The sequence below is a fragment of the Mercenaria mercenaria genome, chromosome 6, assembly GCF_021730395.1.
Source record: "Mercenaria mercenaria strain notata chromosome 6, MADL_Memer_1, whole genome shotgun sequence".
Taxonomy (NCBI): domain Eukaryota; kingdom Metazoa; phylum Mollusca; class Bivalvia; order Venerida; family Veneridae; genus Mercenaria; species Mercenaria mercenaria.
The window spans coordinates 48,279,988-48,288,213 of record NC_069366.1 but is presented as its reverse complement, the minus strand read 5'-3'; positions in this window follow the sequence as shown (position 1 = coordinate 48,288,213).

Here is an 8,226-nt window from a genome sequence, read left to right as displayed (position 1 = left end):
CATATGGGCAATATCCCCACTAGATTGCCAGTCACAAATATAAAACAATCTGAACGTCGAATTATTTTGACTAGTTGGCGATGATAGTAAAAATAAGTTCTACTGCTGCTGTTGTTTTCTATCCATCTCGTGCTGTAAATTCATAACTATCAAATCATAACTAGGCTTGACAAGATAAGATTTATTTTCAGTCGGCAAGACATATTACAAACACATAAGCTCTGAAGACTAGCCTATTAAACTAACAAGTGTGTATTAACAACATGCATAAAAGGCTGAAAATAAGAAATGATGATATACAACAGCATAACTTGAATCTATGAGAAATGTGCAAATTTTTATATGGACTTACTATTTAGTTCAAACTATGATTAAACATTTATTAGGGTTGGGTGCGCTTTCGGAAGACTATTATTCTATGTCATACATACTTAACTAATTTTTTTATGAAACATATTCAAAAATTCACATATAATTTCATATTTAGAACACGAAACACCACTGAATTATATGACACATGCTTTTTTTCGGATTGGGCCCATGTGTGTGCATGTGGGATTATATTAACGAGGCACGTGATTTTATAATTATGTGAGAAACAGGAGAAGAAATATACAAGAAATAAACATTTATTCATAATCTTAGATTATCAATCGGAGGAAGTCCAGTACGTACCATGCTTGTAATAGAAACACGCGATCTCTTCGCACGTGAGCACGATTAAAAGTCTCGAGCGCTTCGTTAAGTCTGCTTCCATATGTGGAAGAGGAAAGGACAGGCACTGATCGCTTTGTTTCCTGAAAATACACAAATTAGAAAAATAGTATACATATAAAATACTTCTATCACCTTTAACTATATCATCTTTTATCTTAATAAGCTATCAAAACAGTCTTTGAGATTTTTCATACCTTATATTTAAGTTTACTGAGCTTATTAATTCTTAACCTTTACCCTCAGACTGACTGGTCCATCATTCAAGGCAGTACCACTTATTATTCATTATTCCAAAAAGTATTTTTTTTCAGGATGAATAGAATTCTAGACTAGAATAACTAAATGAAAATAAAAATCGATATTTTTGTTTTGCTTACCAACATTTCCTGGTGCAATGTGTTGAAATCGTGCACGCACCAGGCGCAAAACTGCTGGAGCGTCACAGTTGATGTAGCCAAACAACATTATGTATAGTTTCAAACTAATACATTGAAGGGGACTCCGTGGTCGAGTGGGTGGTTAAGGCCAATGACTTCAAATCACTCGCCCCTCACCGATGTGGGTATTCTTCTTGAGAGGAAACCATTCAGCTGGCTTACGGAAGGTCCGTGGTTCTACCCAGGTGTCCGTATGGCCCGCTCGTGAACTTTATATTTAACCAAAGAGCTATAAATAACCCTTACTGGCTTGTAGCAGTATTCGAATATTAAAGGCAGATTTGACTTTGTGACTGTGATTTTAACAAGAGTATTCATTTAGTTTTAGAGAGATTCCTCAGGCCAGACACTACATCTCCTTTAAGTTCTTTTGGAAAATAAGGTTCACAGTTACGTATCTTGAATGTATATCCATATATTTTAAGGGGTTTTGGGCATGAACAGTTTCTTGATAATTATTACTACTGATTAAGTAGTCCACCCTATTACCTGATGTCCACCACGCCGAGGGATGCGGCTGCCACAGAGGTAGGAAATCAATAACGGCGAGTAGTGGTGTTAGTTTTTTGAGCTGTATTTTTTCATTTCGACCTTCCATGAAGATATTCTGGTGCAGGCATACGTGTACATGCCTAAACATATTATATGATTAATCCTGGCCGCCAACTTTGCAAAATAAAGAAGTATTCAGCTGTTTAAATTGGACGTTTATTAAAATTGATGCGAAAATCATATTCAATGGCCCAATTCGATGTGTTTACAAAATAATAAGATCGAGTTTACCTCAAACGTCAAACGATCAATCATCTGGGGATAATCCTGGCAAGTTTCAAGTCTGTCCGTACGTCTACACCGACGTTCTTACCCTCCAAAGGGACCCGGGTATAGTCACGTAAGATAAACTTTACCGCAGAGGGCATTTTTAAATGATGCCCATCCCGCCGAGGAGTCAAAATATAGGATATCGTTTACGACAGAGGAAAATTTTGTGTAAAAACGTCTATTTTGGCTGTTTATTTTGCTTTTGAGACCTGGGAGGTCATGGAATTATTTGCAGTATGCATTGTTTATACTTGTGTTTAATAATGGGCGATTTTCAATGGCGAACACCGCTGTAACACGGTGTCAATCAGTCTAGAATGAACTTCTATCGCCGACGTTGTTTTGCTACTATAAGTCTTCGTTTTGTAAACTCAATTTTGTTTCAATTTCTTTTATCATGAAATATACAGAAACAAGGATATCGTAAGTCCTGATGGTATCGGTACTTGTGTTCTTGCTGGTTCAGTGTTGAATTTACGGTTTATATCAAATGATAAATCGTTTTGCAATCAGTCTAGATTGTATTTATATATATCTCCTACATTGCATACAATCTGAAACTGTACATGTATAGAGCTGTTTTGCCACTGAAAGTCTTCGTTTTGTAAAATCATTCTTGTTTCTTTTTTATCATAATATACAGACCTTTGCTGCCAGCAATGAAATCCTAAGTCCTGGTACTTGCGTTCTTGATGGATTCAGTGTTGAATATAGGTTAATATCAAATATCTAATTGTTTTGCATTATCAAGCTTTCATACTAAGAAGTTACTGATAGTAACATAGTTCTACATAGGCCTAAAAGATCAGTTAGGCTAGACAAATTAAATATATTTGTTGTCAGTGGCATAAGTCAAGTGATCGGCTCTAAATAAAGCTGTTATTCATTAATCGTTTACAGAAATGTTCTAACCAATTGATCTTGTATTCAATTTCAGAACCAAAGATGAAGGCGTTCATTTGTTATTACTGTAACAATGATTTTGAAGTTAACACTGGAGTGATTGACCATTTAGTTAATTGTCATGTCAAGAGAGATCTATCAAAATGCAATGGAAATAACTAAACCACCTGTTATTTCCGAGTTTCTATCTGAAATGAAGATTTCATTCTGATCGATCTCTCTTGACAACTTTAAAGATGTATTCAATTTTGATATTTTGCCCTGTAACTTCGATAAATGTCCACACGCTGGTCGCAAGAAATAAATATTTCACCTTCGTTTGGAATCACGTCAGTATATGTTTTTTTGTCCTATATCCAGCATTCCAAATGTTTTCATCTGTTTCCAATTCCCTGTAACTAAATGGTCAATCACTCTAGCGTAAGCTGCAAATCATTGTCTTAGCATTTTTTAAAACAATTCTCATATATTTCAAATATATATGCTTAAATATACTACTCGACAACCTGTGATAAACTATATGATCTGATGTGTATTTAAATGAAAGCTGTATATTATAAATGCAAAACGATTTGATATCTAATATTAACCATAACTTCAACACTGAATCCTGCAAGTACCAAGACTTAAGATATCATTATTTCTGTATATTTCATCACAAAAGAAATTGAAACAGAAATGAATTTACAAAATGAACATTTACAGCAGCAGAACCAATATATACATGTAGCAGATAGTATGCAACGTGGGAGATAGATAGAAGTTCTTTCTAGACTGATTAACACTGTGTTTCAGCGGTGTTCGCCATTCAAAATCGCCCAATATTAAACATAAGTATAAACAATGCATACTGCAAATGATTCCATGATCTCCTAAGTCTTAAAAGCGAAACAAACAGCCAAAATGGACGTTTTTACACCATATTTCCCTCTGCCGTAAACGGTATCCTATATTTTGACTCCTCGGCGGGATGGGCATCATTTAAAAATGCCCTCTGCGGTAAAGTTTATCATGCGTGACTATACCCGGGTCCCTTTGGAGGGTAAGAACGTCGGTGGAGACGTACGGACAGACTTGAAATTGGCCAGGATTATTCCCAGATGATTGATCGTTTGACGTGTGAGGTAAATCCGATCAAAATATTTTGTAAACACTTCGAATTGGGCCGTTGAATATGATTTTCGCATCAATTTTAATAAACGTCCAATTTAAACAGCGGAATTCTTCTTTATTTTCGCAAAGTTGGCGACCAGGATTAATTATATAATATGTTAAGGCATTTACACGTATGCTTGCACCAGAATATTTTCATGGAAAGTCGAAATGAAAAAATGCAGCTCAAAAGACTAACACCACTACTCATCGTTATTGATTTCCTACCTCTGTGGCAGCCGCATCCCTCGGCGTGGTGGACATCAGGTAATAGGGTGTGTAGTCGTGTATTATTAGAACATTAAAGGCAGACTGATATACATTTAACATTATATAAGAATATTTGGATTCTTCACGCCAGACTCGGTATCTACATTTAGAAAAGTAATGTTCACAAGAACGCATTTAATTTTATATCAATACATTTTATGCTGTTTTTGCCATACAATGTTATTCTTTCGTTATCAAATGGAAATTGTCGTTATCCTCTTTTGAGCTAGTTTTTATTTTATTTTGATTCTAACTTGAAAGAGTGTTATGTTTTACACGCTAATTTGATTTTGTGGTTGTTCAAAGAAGTTGAGAGAGACCCGAGTGACCATCTTATATACTTTTTAACTATTCTAGAATAGATGAGTTCAAGTTATTACATTTTTCAGTTTCATACGGTACATAATAGAAAACCCATTTTTACAGTACGTCTGATTGTATGTTTGCCTTAAATTTTGATAGTATGCTTTCAGGCCGAGTGGTGTACAAAGATAAAGATAACTTCTACTGGATCGCACAACATTGTACCAACTGGCCTTTACAAGACAAATTCGTATTTTTTGTACATTGGAATGCTGTCAAATACTAAGACCTGTATCCTATATTTTTGTTTGTTGTTTTTGTTGTTAGGAACATGCAATTATTGAATAACTGAATTTGATTTACTCACGACATAGAGCGAGTAATTATTTTTCGTCTAGGTTGTCTTGGAAGTGACGTTAGATATGAACAACGTCAGCTAGTGTCACGGTACGGACTTGGTCACGTAAGGGGAGAACATGCGTCAGCAGCCAGTAAGCTCAGCCGGTAGAGCACTCACCCTGTAAGTGAGGGGTCCCGGGTTCGAGCCCCGGACCAACTGCACATTTTTCTCACCCTGTGACATTTGGCGCCCAACATAGGGCTGTGACATTGCCTGCTTGATCAGTCTTACGTATAATGTACGAGGACGAGTTTCCAATTTGTGGGGGTGTATGTCACGGTACGGACTCGGTTAGCTCAGTCGGTAGAGCAGTCGCCCTGTGCGAGGGGTCCCACTTTCGGAGCCCCGGACTGACTGGACATTTTTCTCACCCTGTGACATCAGCATTAACGTTGTGACGTCACTCCCCTTCGTGAAATTTCTAATCAAGTTGATTTTTTTATATTAATTTTTACACGCCCGAAGGGATATATCATATTATGACCCCGGTGTCTGTCTGTCCGCAATTTCGTATCCGCTCTGTAACTCTTGAACCCCTTGAAGGATTTCGAACAAACTTGACACAAATATTCAACACATCCAGACAAGGTGCAGAGCGCATGTTTTGGATGGTTCACTTCAAGGTCAAGGTCATATGACTTTGTTTCGTGTGTATATTGCTCTGCATTATTTGGCAGATCCCATATTTTTTCACTTACAATATTTTTTTTATTGAATTACTTCCCTATGAATAGCATATATGTATTTTGTAACTTTCTTATTATTGGCCGCAAGGAAAAACCGAGACCACTTTTCTGTGGTACAACATGGATAGTACCTCCATTTTTTTTTGTGTATTTTGACATATCTGTACATGGTAAGGATTTTTTTGTGGACATAGATTTTTTTATCTGTGGACTTAAAATTTTCTTTGGAACTCCACCCCCCCACCCCCCACCCCACCCCGCTCCCCCTTTGTTGTTCCTGTCCTCTGGGCTTCAACAGTCCTTTAAATTTTTCTCCCATCCTCCTCTGATATAACCCTTCAGGCTTATATTGCCCCACTTGGCTGGGCTTTTGTTCCTCACACTTCTAGATATAAATATAAACTACAATGTTTGTTTGCATTAAAATTGAAGAGTAGTAAGAAATTAGTTGGAATGTATATTTTAGTATGCATTAATTGATTTCAATTACATTGCTCATAGTGGCTATTAATTTGATTTTAATAAAACGTAAATTCAGTCCAGACTGAACGGATTACCCTTTTAAAAGAATTAAGAACACTATTAAGATATTCTGTCTACATAATGGCAGTCAGATACACATTTGTTTACTGTATAAGGGATTAGAATGAACCATGATAAATTCGTATTTAATCTACCTTCCTGACAAAGCTGGGTAAAATAAGGTTGGCTCTCAGACTTGTATATTTTTTCATCTCCACTGGTAGCTGAAAGTTCCCCAAAGTCCGATCAAATTTTAGGAACCCGACTTCAAGTTTTTAAGCTTTTGGTAGTGAAACTCCTTTTAAGGCAAAAGCCTACCCCCTCTCCCATCAAAAAATAAACAAGAGTGCAATGAAGGCCCTGTATCGCTCACCTGACCTACTGACCTAAAGATCATCAAGATTAACATTCTGACCAAGTTTCATTAAGATATGGTCATAAATGTGGTCTCTAAAGTGTTAACTAGCTTTTCCTTTGATTTCACCTGGTGACCTAGTTGCTGACCCCACATGACCCAGATTCAAAACTGATCTAAAGATCATCAAGATTAACATTTTGACTAAGTTTCATGAAGATACAGTCATAAATGTGGCTTCTAGAATGTTAACAAGCTTTTCCTTCGAATTGACCTAGTGACCTAGTTTTTGACCCCACCAGACCCAGATTTGAACTTGACCTATAGATCATCAAGATTAATATTCTGACTAAGTTTCATTAAGATATGATCATAAATGTGGTCTCTAAAGTGTTAACTAGCTTTTTCTTTGATCTGACCTACTTTTTGATTATACATGACACAGATTCAAACTGGACCTTGAGACCATCAAGATTAATATTCTGGCCAAGTTTCATGAAGATACAGTCATAAATGTGGTCTCTACAGTGTTAACAAGAGCTGTCTCCATACGATGACACATGCCCCCGATGGCACTTTGAATGAATAGTTATGGCTGATGTTAGAGTTTAGGACCTTTGACCTATGGACCTGGGTCTTGCGCACGACACGTCGTCTTACTGTGGTACACATTCATGCCAAGTTATTTGAAAATCCATCCAAGGATGACAAAGATATGGACCGGACACGCCCATCAATGCACTATCCTTTAACGTCAAAGTGTGACCTTGACCTTTGAGCTACGGACCTGGGTCTTGCGCGCGACACGTCGTCTTACTGTGGTACACATTCATGCCAAGTTATTTGAAAATCCATCCATGGGTGACAAAGATATGGACCGGACATGCCCATCAATGCACTATCCTTTAACGTCTAAGTGTGACCTTGACCTTTGAGCTACAGACCTGAGCCTTGCGCGCGACACGTCGTCTTACTGTGGTACGCATTCATGCCAAGTTATTTGAAAATCCATCCACTGATGACAAAGATATGGACCTGACACGCCCATCAATGCACTATCCTTTAACGTCTAAGTGTGACCTTGACCTTTGAGCTACAGACCTCGGTCTTGCATGCGACACGTCGTCTTACTGTGGTACACATTCACGCCAACTTATTTGAAAATCCATCCATAGATGACAAAGATATGGACCGGACTCGAAAATTGCGGACAGACTGACAGACCGACAGACGGTTCAAAAACTATATGCCTCCCTTCGGGGCATAACAAGCTTTTCCTTTGATCTGACCTGGTGACCTAGTTTTTGACCCCAGATAACCCAATATCGAACTCCTGCAAGATTTTATTGAGGGTAACATTCTGATCAAGTTTCATTAAGATTGGGCCATAATTGTGACCTCTAGAGTGTTAACAAGCTTTTCCTTTGATTTGATCTGGTGACCTAGTTTTTGACCCCAGATGATCCAATATTGAACTCGTCCAAGATTTTATTGAGGGTAACATTCTGACCAAGTTTCATTAAGATTAGACCAAAATTGTGACCTCTAGAGTGTTAACAAGCTTTTCCTCTGATTTGACCTGGTGACCTAGTTTCTGACCCCAGATGACCCAATATCGAACTAGAAAATGCTTTTGTAAAAAAGCGCATGTCTCCCCCA